We start from the raw sequence: 19,330 nt of genomic DNA, 5'->3' as shown, positions 1-19,330 counted from the left end.
TGGCCCTAGTAAGCCCCTAGGCCCCTGACTTCCAGGTGATCACTATATAGATCTATGTGTTTTTGACTCATTATAAAAGTATATTATAAGTATATCGCACCCTCTGTGTATCACACATATCAATAGCACACCTATACTAGTGCTTAAAATGACTTTTGTGGCCCTATTAGCTAGTCTTTGGTATCCCTAACAGTCTCTCCCTGCTCCACACAGCAACCTCTCCCTACACTGGCAAAACACTGAATGTAAAATGGCGGCCAGATCAGGTTTATTTATAAGGTAGGGGGTACATCCATGTGCTGAAATGTATGAATTGGCTGTCTTGTACCACCTGATAGATGTGTCATGGGTCAAAGTTCTTCACAATGTAAAAGAATATGGGTGCAAATTTCTCCATATGGTCGCATGTTCGGCGAAACGCAAACACGCAAAGTTCACCGCGAAATGACCGCCGGGGCGAACCACAAGGCCATCTCTACTAGGGGGCGCAATACTTGGTTTGCACAGGGAGCTGGCGATCCATGCAACGCCACTGCTGGGAGGTCAATGCACATCAGCAGGTATTTCATTCTTTTTACATTACAGAAAATATTGGAAAAATCAGTTTATTTATGTCATGGTCTTACCTCCTTGCTGTTCTCCTTCGTTTGACATGTGCTGGCGGCCATCTTGGTTTCTGGGTTTCTTGTAGCCTCCCACCCTGCGGCTCCTCCTTCCCACTGGGAGGAGCTGGATGCCTAGCTCATATATATAGGAGGTCTGTGGCTTCAGTTCCTTGCTTGGTCCTCCTGTGCTCACATGCTTCTAAGACTGCTGCTGCTTCTGGTTCCTGATCCTGGCTTCGTCTGACTACCCTGCTGATTCCTGATCCTGGCTTCGTCTGACTACCCTGCTGGTTCCTGATCCTGGCTTCGTCTGACTACCCTTCTGGTTCCTGATCCCTGGTTTCGCAAGACCCTGCTTCGGTTTAGCCATCCGTTTGGACTTTTGCCTTACAGCTTTATTTTCAATAAAGCCTTCTTATTTCCACTCATCTCTTGTTGTACGTCTGGTTCATGGTTCCATGACATTAGGACCAAGCCATGAATTCTGACGGTACAGGGCCATCCTCGCTACCTACGCTGGTTGCCAGACTTGATCAGCAGGATCACCTGTTGGGTCGGTTCGCTGTGGCGTTGCAAACCCTGCTTGAACGCACGGCTCATTTAGCTTCCGTTGCCGATGGGTCGGTTGTCGCTCCTGGGCCCGCTCCTACTGCCGCTCCGGTTGTTGCGCCAGAGTCTACCCCGACACCTGTTGCTGCGCCTGCGGTGTTTCGGGGTATGACCGGTTCTGCCCCCCTTCCACAGCGCTTTGGGGGAGAGCCAACTCAGTGCCGAGGTTTCCTTAACCAGATGGGCATTTACTTCGAGTTGCTGCCACATGCCTTTCCTACTGAGAGATCAAAGGTGGGCTTCTTGATCTCGCTGCTCTCGGACAAGGCCTTGGCCTGGGCCAGCCCTTTATGGGAGAACAACAATCCGGTGGTTGCCGAGTTTTCTGGTTTTGTTGCTTCTCTTCGGAAGGTATTCGATGTGCCGGCTCGTGCTGCCTCTGCTGCGAAGCTCCTTATGTCCATCAGACAGGGTTCACGATCCGTAGCTGAATACGCCATTGAGTTTCGTACCCTGGCAGCAGAGGTGGGCTGGAATAATGAGGCTCTGGTCGCTGCTTTCTCTCATGGTCTCTCGGATGCCTTGTGAAGGATGAGGTTGCAGCTAAGGACCTACCAGTGAAGCTCGAGTCTCTTATTTCTTTCCTGATTTTGATTGACACCAGACTCAGGGAGAGACCTTCCTTTAAGGAGAGCCTGCGGAGGCCTTCTAACAGATTGGCGCCTACGTTTGCTGTCCCACCCGTGCCTCCCTCTCCTCCCACGCCTCCTGGGGATGACTTGTCTGGGGATGAACCCATGCAGCTGGGGTTTGCTCGCCTGTCCGAGGGGGAGAGGGTACTCCGGAGACGCGAGGGCCGATGCATGTACTGTGGTCTCGGTGGGCATTTTCGGTTGGCATGCCCGAACCGTCCGGGAAACGCTCGCACCTGAGATCCTGTCGGGGGCAGATCTTGGGTGGAGTCTCCTCGTCCCCGGTTTCCCGTGTTGACAAACCACTGATTACTGTTGTCCTCTCCTGGGTCGGGGGCTCGGTGACGACCCAGGCGTTGGTGGACTCTGGTGCTGGTGGTTTGTTCATTGATAGTGTGTTCGCTGCCGCCAATTCCATTCCTCTGCAGCCTCGAGGTTCCCCACTGGCTCTTGAGGCGATAGACGGCAGACCCCTTCTGCCGCCACACGTGACTCATGAGACCCTTCCAGTGGGGATGGCCATTGGTGCCGTTCACAGAGAGTCGGTCTGTCTCCAGGTTATTTCGTCTCCACACTACTCGGTGGTCTTGGGGTACCCCTGGCTCCAGAAGCATAATCCGACTTTCGATTGGAAATCGGCCGAGATCCTCTCGTGGTCACCGCAGTGTGGGGCTAGTTGCATCCATGGGCCTGTCAAGTTGCTGTGTACTTCCTCGGACTCTCTGTTGCCTCCTGAATACGAGGAGTACCGGGATGTATTCGATAAGGTGCGTGCGGTTGCCCTACCTCCGCACCGCCCATACGATTGTGCCATAGAGTTACAATCTGGTGCCGTTCCGCCTCGTGGCAAAGTCTATCCACTGTCGGTAGCGGAGAATGAGGCCAGGGAGGAGTACGTGAGGGAGGCGCTTTCACGCGGACACATTCGCAAATCCTCGTCCCCGGCAGGGGCTGGATTTTTCTTTGTGAAAAAGAAGGGCGGTGAGTTGAGGCCTTGCATCGATTACAGGGGTCTCAATCGCATCACGATCAAGAACGCTTACCCGATACCCTTGATTTCCGAGCTGTTCGATCGCCTCAAAGGGGCCACGGTCTTTACCAAACTCGACCTGAGGGCGGCATATAACCTGGTAAGGATCAAGGCGGGCAATGAGTGGAAGACCGCGTTTAACACCAGGACCGGTCATTATGAATCCTTGGTTATGCCCTTTGGGTTGTGCAATGCGCCCGCAGTCTTCCAGGAATTCATCAACGATGTTTTCCGTGACCTGTTGCAGCAGTGTGTGGTGGTCTATTTGGATGACATCTTGGTATATTCTGAATCCATGGAGGCCCACATTCTGGATGTCAGACGAGTGTTGCAACGGTTACGAGAGAACAAGCTGTTCGGTAAGCTTGAGAAATGCGAATTTCACCGATCCCAGGTAACCTTCTTAGGTTACATCATTTCCGCTGAGGGGTTCTCCATGGATCCTGAGAAGGTTTCGGCTGTCTTACAGTGGCCCCAGCCCAGTGGTCTTCGTGCCCTGCAGCGCTTTTTGGGCTTCGCCAATTATTATCGGAAGTTCATCAGGGACTTTTCCATGCTAGCCAAGCCTCTCACGGATCTGACCAGGAAGGGCAGTAATCCCCAGGTCTGGCCGCCCGAGGCCATCCGAGCTTTTGAGGCTCTAAAGTCCGCCTTTGTGTCGGCTCCGATTCTGTCGCATCCCAACCCTGGGTTGCCGTTTGTCCTCGAGGTGGACGCGTCTGAGACGGGAGTAGGCGCCCTCCTGTCTCAGCGTAGAACACCAGAGGGTCCTCTGCTTCCTTGTGGGTTTTACTCCCGGAAACTGTCTTCCGCGGAGTGCAACTACCAGATTGGTGACAGGGAGTTATTGGCCATCGTGCAGGCCCTTAAAGAATGGAGGCACTTGCTCGAGGGCTCGGTGGTTCCGGTTCTCATCCTGACGGACCACAAGAATCTGACCTACCTCTCTGAGGCCAAGAGATTGACACCACGTCAGGCCAGATGGGCTCTGTTCTTGTCACGTTTTAATTACGTGGTCTCCTACCTACCCGGTTCCAAGAACATCAGAGCGGATGCCTTATCACGGCAGTACTCCGAGCTGTCCGGGGAGGAGTCGATTCCGACTTCGGTCATACCTCCGAATCAGATCCTGGCCGCCATTCGCACCAGCCTGACCTCTCCCCTGGGTGAGCAGATTTTGGCGGCTCAATCTGGTGCTCCCTCTGGGAGACCCAACGGCAGGTGTTTTGTGCCTGAGGAGTTGCGCACTCGGTTGTTGCGAACCTACCATAACTCCAAGGCCGCGGGGCATCCTGGAAAGAATCAGCTGTCCTGGGCTGTTTCACGTCTGTTCTGGTGGCCTTCTCTACGTTCCGACATCGCCGCATATGTAGCGGCATGCTCCGTTTGTGCCCAGAGTAAGTCCCCTCGGCACCTTCCGTTGGGCCTTTTGCAACCCATAGCCACCGGGGAGCGTCCATGGTCACACCTGGGGATGGATTTCATTGTGGACCTCCCTGCATCCCGAGGCCATACGGTCATTCTCATGATAGTGGATCGGTTTTCCAAAATGTGCCACTGTGTTCCTCTCAAGAAGTTACCCTCTGCACAAGAGTTGGCCTCGATTTTTGCCAGGGAGGTCTTCCGGTTGCACGGTTTGCCCAAGGAGATTGTGTCGGATCGGGGGAGTCAGTTTGTGTCCAGGTTCTGGCGCGCCTTTTGCTCCCAGTTGGGGATTCATCTCTCTTTCTCCTCGGCCTACCACCCTCAGTCCAATGGGGCCGCAGAACGATCCAATCAGGCCTTGGAGCAATTCCTTCGTTGCTATGTCTCCGATCACCAAGACAATTGGGTTGACCTCCTGCCTTGGGCTGAGTTTGCCAGGAACACGGCGGTGAACTCTTCCTCTGGGACGTCTCCCTTCATGGCCAATTATGGGTTCCAACCTGCCGTGTTACCGGAGGTATTCTCTCCCCAGGATATTCCGGCTGTGGAGGATCACCTTTCCGTCCTACGTGCTTCTTGGGTACAGATCCAGAGGTCCCTTGAGGTCTCTGCGCAGCGCCAGAGACTCCAGGCTGATCGCAGATGAGCGCCCGCTCCTTCCTACCAGGTCGGAGACCGCGTATGGTTGTCCACCCGCAACCTCAACCTTCGAGTGCCCACTCCCAAGCTGGCGCCTCGCTTTGTTGGTCCCTTCCGAGTGCTTCGCAGGGTAAACCCGGTAGCCTATGCCCTTGCGCTTCCTCCTGGCATGCGGATCTCCAACGTGTTTCATGTCTCCCTGTTGAAGCCACTGGTGTGTAATCGTTTCACTTCCTCGATTCCTCGTCCGGTCCAAGTGGGCAATCGTGAGGAGTATGAGGTGAGCAATATCCTGGACTCACGCCTGGTCCGCGGCCGGGTGCAGTTTTTGGTCCATTGGCGTGGTTATGGTCCAGAGGAGCGTTCCTGGGTTCCCTCCGCAGATGTCCATGCTCCTGCCTTGCTCCGAGCCTTCCACGCACGCTTCCCTCAGAAACCGTTCCTTACTCCGCGGAGGAGGGGCCCTTGAGGGGGAGGTACTGTCATGGTCTTACCTCCTTGCTGTTCTCCTTCGTTTGACATGTGCTGGCGGCCATCTTGGTTTCTGGGTTTCTTGTAGCCTCCCACCCTGCGGCTCCTCCTTCCCACTGGGAGGAGCTGGATGCCTAGCTCATATATATAGGAGGTCTGTGGCTTCAGTTCCTTGCTTGGTCCTCCTGTGCTCACATGCTTCTAAGACTGCTGCTGCTTCTGGTTCCTGATCCTGGCTTCGTCTGACTACCCTGCTGATTCCTGATCCTGGCTTCGTCTGACTACCCTGCTGGTTCCTGATCCTGGCTTCGTCTGACTACCCTTCTGGTTCCTGATCCCTGGTTTCGCAAGACCCTGCTTCGGTTTAGCCATCCGTTTGGACTTTTGCCTTACAGCTTTATTTTCAATAAAGCCTTCTTATTTCCACTCATCTCTTGTTGTACGTCTGGTTCATGGTTCCATGACAATTTAAAGCAACATCATCTTAGTAAATAGAGAAACATATTTTTTTTACATTATATCAGCCTTTTGTTTTCAAAAAATGTTCTATGAGACCAAACCTCCCAGGAAAGTTGCCATATACTGTTAAACATACTTTTCACTTTGTCTTTGTAATCATTATAATACACTGTCAGTGGTAACTTCATTTATTTCTATTACAAATCTTGGATTATTACCTTACCTCCTCTCTTTTACACTGATTGAATAGCTTTGGTGTAAGTGCTGTGGAGATCTGTTGCTTAGCAACAAGGTATTTAAGACCGACCCAGTTTTACAAGTCAACCACTTCTATATCAAAGCTGCCTCAGAATTATTTCTAAGAGTTGTGAGAGGGGTTAAATGTTCCCGATGCTGTGAAAGAGCTTCAGTAATGGATATTATTATCATGTCATCTTAGGAATTGATTTCAAGGTTTTCCTTCAACCTTTGTTTCCAAAATTATATCTTATTTTATGTTTAATGCTCATGAATCTCAATGTCAATTTCTAAATGAGTGCTATACCTCTACACAATACATGGTTGTACGAAAAAAATAACAGCTGGTGTATTCATAAATTTATGGTAACTCACTGATGGGTGCTTAATGGGTAAATTATATTAATCCCTGAAAATGCCGATTTTTCTGGGGGTCCTTTTCTCTACAAAAAGGTATTGATTTTGTTTTCCAAGGGTTACCTTTATTGACTTTGGATTGTCGTGTTGATGACAATCTATTGGACAGAAACATCTGTTTATTAGGAAATTTTATATTCTCACAGCAACTCAAATTAATACGTGCGTTTTAAAACTTGTTTTTTTGGCATGACTATAATATGGTAAAAAACTGATCTCATACTTGGGGCAGGGGCATACTGGGAGGTTACACTGCCGATTTTCTGCTGTGGAATTGCGGGCATAAAATTTACAGCACTTTAAGTAGCAGCAACATAGATGAGATTTTATCAAATCTCATTCACACATACACAGAATTTCCAGTGAAACTAACCAGTGGTGTAATGACCGATGTCACGCACAGGGAGGAAAACAGGGAAAGCCCTGCCCAAGGGAGAGGGAAAGGTGGTGACCCCTAACTCACATTGCGGCTGGCACCTGACTGCCCTGACGTCCCTAGACGGGTTACTCACCCGTGCGGCGATCACGTGCCTAAACCCTGGCTTTCCCTGAAATGAGCCCTAGATAGTGAACGGGCCGGTGGGATCGCTAGTCCGCACCACTGCACTAAGAGGGAAACACCAGAGAGGACAGACAAATACAGACAAACACATACACCCAGGTGGGCGACCACAGCAGTCCACAAAGGTCCAACAGGGATCCGGAGGGTAGTGTTCTGAATCAACAATCAGAGAAGGCAGCAACACAGCTCCAGTGGGTCAGAATAGATGTCCAGGCAGGAAGCTCTATCTCTGGCAACCAGAGAAGTGTGAGAGAGGAATATAAGGAGGTTTGGGAGTGCTGGACAAGGAACAGCTGAGGAGAAGGAGCTACGGATCCCTGAGTGAGCCAAAAGGGTTTGCAAAGCAAACCCAGAAAGCTACCATAAGGAAAACAGCCCTATCTTAAATAGAGCGTGCAGCCAACCGCTGCGACTTCCTGACCCCGGTATAACAGAGTCAGGCGTGGTTCTCGATACCCTCGTGACAGTACCTCCCTCTCTACGAGGGGCCTCCGTACACTCAGGACCAGGTCTCTCAGGATGAGAGGCATGAAAAACCCGAACTAACCTGTCAGCGTTTACCTCAGACGCAGGAACCCACATTCTTTCCTCGGGACCGTAACCTCTCCAATGCACCAGATATTGAAGAGAGCGGCGGACCCAACGAGAATTAACAATTTTGGATATCTGAAATTCTAGATTACCATCCACGACAACCGGAGGGGGTGGCAGCGGTGATGGTTCTAGAGGTGGAACATATTTTTTGAGTAACGACTTATGAAAAACATTATGAATTTTAAAAGTCTGAGGTAACTCCAGGCGAAAAGCCACGGGGTTGATGATGGCTACAATTTTGTAAGGGCCAATAAACCTAGGACCCAGTTTCCAAGAGGGAACCTTCAATTTAATATTCCTAGTAGACAACCACACATAGTCATTCACTCCTAGGTCCGGACCTGGCGACCGTCTCTTATCAGCCATGCATTTGTATTTACCTCCCATATTTTTCAAGTTAGCTTGCACCTTCTGCCATACCGATGAAAGAGATGACGAAAAACGTTCCTCTTCGGGAACCCCAGAAGACCCCCCCTCTTTGAAAGTACAGAATTGGGGATGAAAACCATATGCACCAAGAAATGGTGACTTGCCAGTGGATTCCTGACGACGATTATTTATGGCAAACTCAGCTAACGGTAAATATGATGACCACAACTCTTGGTTTTCAGACACAAAACATCTTAGATATGTCTCAAGGTTTTGGTTGGTACGCTCAGTCTGTCCATTCCACTGAGGATGGAAAGCTGAGGAAAAGGACAAGTGTACCCCCAAACAGGAACAAAAAGCTTTCCAAAATTTAGAAATAAACTGGGTACCCCGATCCGAAACAACATCGGAGGGGACCCCGTGAAGCTTCACGATTTCACTGACGAATACCTGAGCAAGAGTCTTAGCATTAGGTAGTGAGGGTAATGCAATGAAGTGTACCATTTTGCTAAACCTGTCCACTACTACCAAAAAAACTGTTTTACCCGCAGACAAAGGTAAGTCAGTGATAAAATCCATTGACATGTGTCCACTGTCTATTGGGAATGACGAGTGGTAATAGAGATCCTGCAGGAAGTGTATGTGAAACTTTTGCGCACGCACAGGTATAACAAGAAGACACAAAATCCAATACATCCTGACGCAACCTTGGCCACCAAAAACGACGAGACAATAGCTCCAAGGTTGCTTTACTACCCGGGTGCCCAGCAAGTGCCGAATTATGATGTTCCTTTAATAATTCGAAACGTAGGTTCAACGGTACAAACAATTTCTCTGAGGGGCAAGAGACCGGGGCGTCCCCCTGGGCCTCTAACACCTTCCCCTCCAAAACAGAGTGTACCGCAGAGACAACCACTCCTCTTTGTAGAATGGGCACCGGATCACTCACATTACCCTCTCCAGGGAAACAACGAGATAGTGCATCAGCCTTGGTGTTCTTTGCCCCAGGACGATAGGTAATCACAAAGTTAAACCTGGTAAAAAATAGCGACCACCTAGCCTGTCTAGGGGTGAGACACTTAGCTGATTCGAGGTACAGGAGATTTTTGTGGTCCGTAATCACAGTGATGGGGTGGACTGCCCCCTCTAAGAAGAGACGCCACTCCTCAAACGCAAGTTTAATAGCTAATAGTTCCCTATTGCCAATATCGTAGTTCTTTTCTGCTGCAGATAGTTTTTTCGAAAAGAAAGCACAAGGACGCCATTTGCCAGGAGACGGACCCTGAGACAGCACGGCCCCCACTCCCACCTCTGACGCATCGACTTCAACAATAAAAGGCTGAGAGACATCAGGTTGGACTAGTACAGGTGCTGAGGTAAACCTCTCTTTTAGAGAGGAAAAAGTAACTTTAGCGGCGTCAGACCATTTAGAAAAATCAGTCCCCTTCCTAGTCATGTCAGTAAGCGGTTTTACAATAAGTGAATAATTTTTAATGAATTTCCTATAGAAATTTGCGAAGCCCAAGAACCGTTGTAGTGCTTTGAGGTTCTCAGGAAGATCCCAATCTAAAATTGCCTGGACCTTCCTAGCATCCATACGGAAACCTGAAGCAGATAAAAAATTACCCAGGAATTGTATCTCCTGAACGGCAAAGACACATTTTTCAATCTTGGCATATAATTCATTCGTCCGTAGGACCTGCAGTACTTGTCTGACATGCACCTCATGTGTTTTCAGATCAGACGAATAAATTAAAATATCATCTAGGTATATTACCACAAACCTGCCGATTAGATGACTAAAAATGTCATTAACGAAATGTTGAAAGACGGCAGGAGCATTGGTCAGACCGAAAGGCATAACTAAATTTTCATAATGCCCCTCAGGGGTGTTAAACGCTGTCTTCCACTGATCCCCCTCCTTAATACGAATCAGATTGTAGGCCCCCCTAAGATCAAGTTTGGAGAACCACCTAGCACCCGCAATCTGATTAAACAGGTCAGAAATGAGAGAAAGAGGGTATGGGTCTCGGATGGTTATCCGATTTAATTCGCGAAAATCTAAGCAAGGACGCAGGCCCCTATCTTTCTTTTTAACGAAGAAAAACCCTGCAGCCACGGGTGAAGAAGAGGGTCTGATGTGTCCCTTAGCCAAGCTCTCGGAGATATAATCTTTCATGGCTTGTCTGTCTGGACCCGAAAGATTATATAACCTGGTCTTGGGTAATTTTGCGCCGGAAATAAGGTTAACCGGGCAATCATAAGGACGATGAGGTGGTAACTTCTGACAACCCTTTTCAGAAAAAAAATCCTCAAAATCCGAAATAAATGTAGGTAGGGTAGTTATGGAGGCGACTAAGCAATTGCTATTTAAGCAATTTTCTCTGCACTGCTCACTCCACTCCAATATCTCCCTGGCCTGCCAATCCACTACTGGATTGTGCGCTACCAACCAGGGAAGACCCAGCACCACCGGAGTGGGAAGGCCCTCCAGAACATAACATGAAAGCATCTCGTTATGGTGGTCCCCTACCCGAAGGTGTAAATTATGAACAATGTGGGTGAGGTTTCTCTGAGACAGGGGAGCAGAATCAATAGCGAATATGGGAATGGGTCTCTGTAACGTACAGAGAGACAAACCCAAAGTGCGGGCAAAATGGGCATCTATCAAATTTACCCCTGCTCCACTGTCTAGAAAGAAAGAAATAGTGTCCGTCTTATCACCAAAAATAATAACCGCTTGCAACACAAATTGCGATGTACGTATGGAGGAGACGTATACCCCCCGGCTGACATCCTCCACACAGCCTGGGGTTAGTAGTTTTTCCGACGGTCTTTTGTTTCTGAGGAGAGAAGGACAGACATTAATGAAATGACCCCTCTTCCCACAAAACAAACAAACCCCACGCCTACGGCGAGCCTCAGGAGGACGGACCTGACGAGTAGTTCCTCCTAGCTGCATAGGCTCGTCTAAGTCCGTACAGACTAACTGCTGCTTGGGAGGGGTTACCAATTTCTGCGGTTCTTTCAACCTGTCCCTAAGGCGTCTTTCTATACGGATAGAAAGGGACATAACCGCATCAAGGGAAAAGGGGGTCTCATATAATGCAAGCGCATCCTTAACCCTTTCGGATAACCCAGAGCAGAACTGACTCCTGAGAGCCGGGTCGTTCCATTGGGTATCCGTAGCCCACCTACGGAATTCAGAGCAATACTCCTCTACCATCCGCTCTCCTTGTAAGAGTCTCCGTAATCTTGATTCAGCCAGTGCTACTTGCTCAGGGTCGTCATATATGAGACCCAAGGCCCCGAAAAACTCATCCACTGACCGAAGAGCCTGGGAATCAGTAGGTAAAGAGAACGCCCAGGACTGCGGGTCCCCCTGCAGCAGGGAAATAACAACCCCCACCCGCTGATCTTCATTACCAGAGGAGTAAGGGCGCAGTTTAAAATATAATTTACAGGCCTCACGGAATGTCAAAAACTTGTCCCTTCCCCCAGAAAATCTGTCAGGGAGAGGGACCTTGGGTTCCGCAACAACCTGGTTACCAGTAGCAACCACTGGGCTTGCGGTCAGTTGTAATTGCTGCTGTTGCTGGAGGACCGACACCTTCAATCCTACCACCTCCAAAGACAGGCCATGAAATTGTTTGGACAGAGCAGCAATTTGATCCATACTGGATTCTAAGTAGGTAAAAAAAAAAAATTTTTTTACCTACACAAAATAAGGGCCAGAGATAATGTCATGACTGACGTCACGCACAGGGAGGAAAACAGGGAAAGCCCTGCCCAAGGGAGAGGGAATGGTGGTGACCCCTAACTCACCTTGCGGCTGGCACCTGACTGCCCTGACATCCCTAGACGGGTTCCTCACCCGTGCGGCGATCACGTGCCTAAACCCTGGCTTTCCTTGAAATGAGCCCTAGATAGTGAACAAGCCGGTGGGATCGCTAGTCCGCACCACTGCACTAAGAGGGAAACACCAGGGAGAGGACAGACAAATACAGACAAACACATACTGTTGGCTGGTGCAGATGATGCAGAGAATAATCAGACATATATGGATGGCTGTAGTTTACTAGGATTCATTTGTATTGAAGAGACATACAGCAGAGAGCATGGTGCTCATGTTAGCACAGGAGATATAGAAGAACAACAACCATAGATTACAGGAAAATGCAATAACAGATAGTCAACACATAGAACATTATGATAGAGTATTTGTGTATAGTGACATCTAGTGGTCAGACTCAATACTTCAAATACATAGGCATACAGGGAAATAAACCAAGCAATGTATAACATAGTATGAAACAATGTTTAGTCTCCAACACCCCTTCTCATTGTGAAGTGCTTAATTAGACAAACCGATTCTTCTTGTTAGATCCATATGTCTCTTTGCAGGCAAAGGCTTAGTAAGGATGTCTGCTAACATTTCCTCAGTGGGACAGTATCGTAGATCCATCTGTCCTTGCTCTTGCAAGTCTCTTAAGAAGTGATATCTCACATCTATGTGTTTGGTTCTCGGGTTTATCCGCTCTGTCTGTGCGAGTGCTATACATCCTTGATTGTCCTCATAGATTGGCGTGGACTCTGTCTGGTTGTGATCTAGATCTTCCAGCAATTGTCTCAACCAGATTACCTCTTGCCCTGCTTGTGATGCGGCCACATATTCTGCTTCGATGGAGGACAGTGTCACTGTGGACTGTTTTCTGGTGGTCCAGCTGATCAGCCCGTCTTTGAATAGAAACAGGTGTCCACTGGTGGATTTCCGATCACTGGGGTCACCTGCCCAGTCTGCATCCACATATCCAGTCAGACCACTTTTCCCTGTTGATGAAAGTTTTAGTTTAAAGTCTATTGTTCCCTTCAAATAGCGTATGATCCTTTTTGCTGCGTTCCAGTCCATCTGGGTTGGCTGGGATACTTTTCTGCATAAGAATCCCACTGCTGTGGCTATGTCAGGCCTTGCCACTGTAGCAATGTATAGTAACTTCCCCATTGCTCTTCTGAATTGTGAGTCATCTTGCAAGGGGTTAATTGAGTTGTTTAATTCTTTAAGATAATTTGTCTCCATAGGCGAGTTGACTGGTTTGGCATCATTGAGCCCAAAAGTTTCAATTGCTTCCTGTATTTTGTGACTCTGGTTAATAAGAAAACTACCATCTTCTCTTTCTATCTGCACGCCTAGGAAGTGTTTGACATCACCTAGATCTTTTGTTTCAAAGTCCATGTTTAAGACCTCCAGCAGTCTGGAACAATCCCCTTCTTGCTCATAACATACTAACAGATCATCTACATAAATGAGTACAAAGATCCACCTACCATTTAGTTTCTTGGTTTATAGGCAGGGATCGGCCTTGCTCCTCTGAAAGGATTCTCTCAAAAGCGCCTCATTAATCTTCATGTTCCATGCTCTGGCTGCTTGCTTGAGCCCGTAGATCCCCTTCTTAGGTTTGCATACCTGTTCTGGCTTTTGAGGGTCTACAAAGCCCTCTGGTTGCTCCATGTAGATGTCTTCTGTTAAGTCACTGTGTAGGAAAGCGGTTTTTACATCAAAGTGCTTTACTAGCATTTGTTTTGTAGTTGCAACTGTGAGTAGAGCTCTGATTGTGGTATGTTTGACCACTGGGGCAAATGTCTCATCGTAGTCTTCTCCATATTTTTGGGAGTATCCTTTGGCTACAAGTCTCGCTTTATATCTCCCAACTGTACCATCAGTGTTGTACTTGACCTTGAAAGTCCATTTACAGCTAATTGCCCTCTTTTTGGCCGGCAGTTGCGTTAGCACCCAAGCCTGCGTGTCCTGTAGTGAGATGATTTCTTCCTCAGCTGCCTTTATCCATCTCTTGGCTTCCCTCTCCGGGAGTTGTGTTATGTCTTTCCAACAAGTGGGTTCTCTTACGCAGGATGTTTCTACTTTGTACGAGAGTCTGTTGGGGGGTTTACCTTTGTTTTCCCTCATTGAGCGTCTTGGTTCAGCGTCATTAGCTGGTTCAGTTTGTTCCAGTCTCTTCTGTGACACAGTATCACTCTCGGGTGTTTGTTCCATAGGAAAAAAAAACTGCTCAGCGTTATCTGGTTCTTCTGCTCTTGGCATGGCTGGCTCCGTTACTTCATTTCTCAGGTCCTCGATAAATGTTACGCTGCTGCTGATTGTCACTTTATCGGTCTTTGGGTCTAGGATTCTGTATCCTTTGGTGTTTTCAGCATAACCAACAAAGACACCTTCAATTGCTCTATTTTGGAGCTTGCTGCGCTTTTCTCCCGGAATGTAAGCAAAAGCTTTGCTTCCAAATATCTTGAGGTGTCCTATGCTTGGTTTTCGACTGTGCCACAGCTCGTATGGAGTTTTGGTCGTTGCCTTGGAGTGTAATCTGTTTTGTAAGTAGGTGGCCATTTGTGCTGCTTCTCCCCAATATTTTTCAGGGAGTCCAGAATCAGTCAACATGCATCTGATCATTTCAGTCAGAGATCTGTTTTTCCTCTCTGCTACCCTGTTCTGCTCTGGAGTATATGGGACAGTCTTTTGATGTTCTATTCCTAGTTCCCTGAGTGTATTCTCTACTTGAAACCCGGTGTACTCACCACCATTATCACTTCTGAGTACTAATGGTTTTCTGTGAAATTTATTGCTTACTTTGGTAACATAGTCCTTCAGCTTGTCGAATACTTCTGACTTGTTCTTCATTAGGTATGTCACTGTAAACCTTGAGTAGTCATCTATAAAAGTTATTATGTATTTATTTCCTCCTGGGGTGGTTGTTCTCATAGGCCCGCATACATCTGTGTGTATTAGGTCGATCGGTCTTGTTGCTCTGCTTTCACTTGCCTTTGGTGGGGTTACTCTGGTGGCTTTGGCCTTGATGCAGCATTCACACCTTAGCGTGTTTGGGCAGCCTGTTAACTTGAAGCCTTTCGTTAAATCCCGTTTGGCCAGCTCCTGTATGCTGTCAGGGTGCCTGTGGCCCAGACGTCTGTGCCATAAATGAATACAGTTCTTGTGCTTATGTGTGCAGAGCTTTGTTTCTTGCTCAACAACATCAAGTTCATAAAGGTGCTTACCCGCTTTAGCTGTTGCTATCACTCTTTCGCCATCTTGGATAGTGCATTGGTCACCTTTAAACATTGTGGTTAGTCCTTTGCTTGCCAGTCGCCTGACTGATATAAGGCCGCCATTGAGCCCGGGAACATACAATACATCCGTCATTGGTATTTTTAACACTTGTCCAGCCTCATTTTTACAAGTGACTATTCCATATCCTGTTCCTTCAGCAGTTGTGCAACTCCCGTCTGCAAGATATATGGTTTCTTTCTTGTCTGGATTGAGCTCTACGAAGAATTCTCTATCGTTAGTCATGTGACTTGTTGCTCCAGAATCTATATACCATTTATGGTTGGTGACAGCATCTGTCACTTTAAAAGTTCCGTGCCACGCTGCTTGGTCGCTGTTTTTCATCATGGTTATGAGTGCCTGATTGGGATCTTTTTCCCTCTGCTCATTCCTCCACAATGGACGCGCTTGAAATGCCCAGCCCTGTTACACCGGAAACATAGTTTGGCCTTCCAGTTTGGCATCTTAGTGTCTGTTGCTTTAAGAGCTGCTCCTGTATCGCTCTCTTGCCTGTGAGAAGTTTGCTCCTTTCTGCGCTTGTATTCATCTGAAAGTCGAGATTTCACCAACTGTAATGTGAGTTCTGCTTCAGATCTTGTCTCTAATGCATTAATCAGAGGGTTGTATGACTCTGGCAGGCTGCATAAAAGTATTGCTGTCACATGGTTATCTTTGATCTCCTCTCCGAGGTCCCTGAGTTGTGCAACAATCTCCAGCTTGCTTCTTATATGTTCTTGCATATCCCCATCTGGAGTCAGTTTTGACGTAAGCTTCCTTAGTAAATATAACTTGTTGTTTAAGCTAGAGCTCTCGTGTAATCTACGGAGTGCATTCCACATACCTTTGGCAGTATCTTCCCCTTTTATGTGGATAAGCTGTTCATCTTCTACCAGTAGGGCTATTGTGGCTCTTGCCTGTCTGTTTTTCTTATCCCACTCCTGGTTGTCTACATCCGGCCTGTCTGTGGTGAGGACATCCCATGTGTCATCTTTGCTCAGCAACACCTCCATCTTGAACTTCCACATCTGGTAGTTGTCACTATTTAGCTTAGTGATCCCCAGTTTAAGATCCCCGCTGCTAGCCATGTTTAATGTACCTTGCTCGTATTCCAAGCACCTGGATACCTCAGAGCAGATTTCCTCCGCAGCTTGATCAAAGATGGTGTGCAGATGAAGACTAGGCCTCTGTCCCGACTGTCTGATGATTCACGTTGTCTGGGCCCATAACCTTTGTTGGCTGGTGCAGATGATGCAGAGAATAATCAGACATTATGGATGGCTGTAGTTTACTAGGATTCATTTGTATTGAAGAGACATACAGCAGAGAGCACGGTGCTCATGTTAGCACAGGAGATATAGAAGAACAACAACCATAGATAACAGGAAAATGCAATAACAGATAGTCAACACATAGAACATTATGATAGAGTATTTGTGTATAGTGACATCTAGTGGTCAGGCTCAATACTTCAAATACATAGGCATACAGGGAAATAAATCAAGCAATGTATAACATAGCATGAAACAATGTTCAGTCTTCATTACATACACCCAGGTGGGCGACCACAAAGGTCCAACAGGGATCCAGAGGGTAGCGTTCTGAATCAACAATCAGAGAACGCAGCAACACAGCTCCAGTGGGTCAGAATAGATGTCCAGGCAGGAAGCTCTATCTCTGGCAACCAGAGAAGTGTGAGAGAGGAATATAAGGAGGTTTGGGAGTGCTGGACAAGGAACAGCTGAGGAGAAGGAGCTACGGATCCCTGAGTGAGCCAAAAGGGTTTGCAAAGCAAACCCAGAAAGCTACCATAAGGAAAACAGCCCTATCTTAAATAGAGCGTGCAGCCAACTGCTGCGACTTCCTGACCCCGGGTATAACGGAGTCAGGCGTGGTTCTCGATACCCTCGTGACAAGTGGTCTATATTTTAAAATAGTTATATAGTTTTATATTTAAAATAAACTGACATGCTTCTGATTTTCTCTACATATTTCACCTTTTGCAATGCATAGGATGGCATTTCCAGCAAAAACACCACCATTTCCATGAGAAATCCACATTTAACAGGTGTTGTGGCGAAAAAAGATAGGAAGGCGCTCATAGGGTAATAAGTTCAATAATAAATATATGAAATCAAGATATCAAATGTTGTGCTCACCTTATGGTGTTGTGCATACGTAGGCACAACACTCGTGAGGACAGGGGGTCGGTGCAGCCGGTATCTTCTCAGTCCTCGTAGGTGGAGTAGCCAAGTCTCCAGAGGAATGATATGTAATGCAATAGGAAAAAGATTTTTTGTGCACTAAAATAGTACACCAATTGATACCTTCTGGCGCGAAGACACGACCTCAGTAGATAGGTAAAAGGGTCTTTTATTGAGCGACAACGCGTTTCGGAGTCAATATACTCCTTTTTCAAGTCTAAGAAATCACAAATTTAGAGGGGTTTTTTTTTGGTACAGAAGAAAAATAAAATGTATGCACATAGTCATTATATTAAAAATAAAATAAAATGAATTAGAAATAATTGTAAACGTAAAAAATCTGTGCACATATACAAGTCAAAAAGAACAAAAAGCAAAACACTAAAATACGTGGTTGGGATAGATTAAAATTGTCCGTGCATTTAGAGATATATAACAAATGAGGACGGGTAAAGAAATAATAATATAAAATGCATATAGCTATATGTGTATATGAGGGGATATATGAAAAAACACATACACGCATGAGGTGTACATACGTATACGTGGCCGCATGTATAATCACATATTAAACTGGAACCGCTGTTGGTAATATAAAGTAAGCTAAAATGCCATAAATATGGTGATATACAGGTCCTTCTAAAAAAATTAGCATATTAGTGATAAAGTTCATTATTTTCTGTAATGTACTGATAAACATTAGACTTTCATATATTTTAGATTCATTACACACCAACTGAAGTAGTTCAAGCCTTTTATTGTTTTAATATTGATGATTTTGGCATACAGCTCATGAAAACCCAAAATTCCTATCTAAAAAAATTAGCATATCATGAAAAGGTTCTCTAAACGAGCTATTAACCTAATCATCTGAATCAACTAATTAACTCTAAACACCTTCAAAAGATTCCTGAGGCTTTTAAAAACTCCCAGCCTGGTTCATTACTCAAAACCGCAATCATGGGTAAAACTGCCGACCTGACTGCTGTCCAGAAGGCCATCATTGACACCCTCAAGCAAGAGGGTAAGACACAGAAAGAAATTTCTGAACGAATAGGCTGTTCCCAGAGTGCTGTATCAAGGCACCTCAGTGGGAAGTCTGTGGGAAGGAAAAAGTGTGGCAGAAAACGCTGCACAACGAGAAGAGGTGACCGGACCCTGAGGAAGATTGTGGAGAAGGACCGATTCCAGACCTTGGGGGACCTGCGGAAGCAGTGGACTGAGTCTGGAGTAGAAACATCCAGAGCCACCGTGTACAGGCGTGTGCAGGAAATGGGCTACAGGTGCCGCATTCCCCAGGTCAAGCCACTTTTGAACCAGAAACAGCGACAGAAGCGCCTGACCTGGGCTACAGAGAAGCAGCACTGGACTGTTGCTCAGTGGTCCAAAGTACAAGCAAATTTTGCATGTCATTCGGAAATCAAGGTGCCAGAGTCTGGAGGAAGACTGGGGAGAGGGAAATGCCAAAATGCCTGAAGTCCAGTGTCAAGTACCCACAGTCAATGATGGTCTGGGGTGCCATGTCAGCTGCTGGTGTTGGTCCACTGTGTTTTATCAAGGGCAGGGTCAATGCAGCTAGCTATCAGGAGATTTTGGAGCACTTCATGCTTCCATCTGCTGAAAAGCTTTATGGAGATGAAGATTTCATTTTTCAGCACGACCTGGCACCTGCTCACAGTGCCAAAACCACTGGTAAATGGTTTACTGACCATGGTATTACTGTGCTCAATTGGCCTGCCAAGTCTCCTGACCTGAACCCCATAGAGAATCTGTGGGATATTGGGAAGAGAAAGTTGAGAGACGCAAGACCCAACACTCTGGATGAGCTTAAGGCCGCTATCGAAGCATCCTGGGCCTCCATAACACCTCAGCAGTGCCATAGGCTGATTGCCTCCATGCCACGCCGCATTGAAGCAGTCATTTCTGCAAAAGGATTCCCGACCAAGTATTGAGTGCATAACTGAAC

The sequence above is a fragment of the Bufo gargarizans genome, chromosome 4 (genome assembly GCF_014858855.1).
Source record: "Bufo gargarizans isolate SCDJY-AF-19 chromosome 4, ASM1485885v1, whole genome shotgun sequence".
In the NCBI taxonomy this organism is placed as follows: domain Eukaryota; kingdom Metazoa; phylum Chordata; class Amphibia; order Anura; family Bufonidae; genus Bufo; species Bufo gargarizans.
This window is presented reverse-complemented; position numbering follows the sequence as displayed.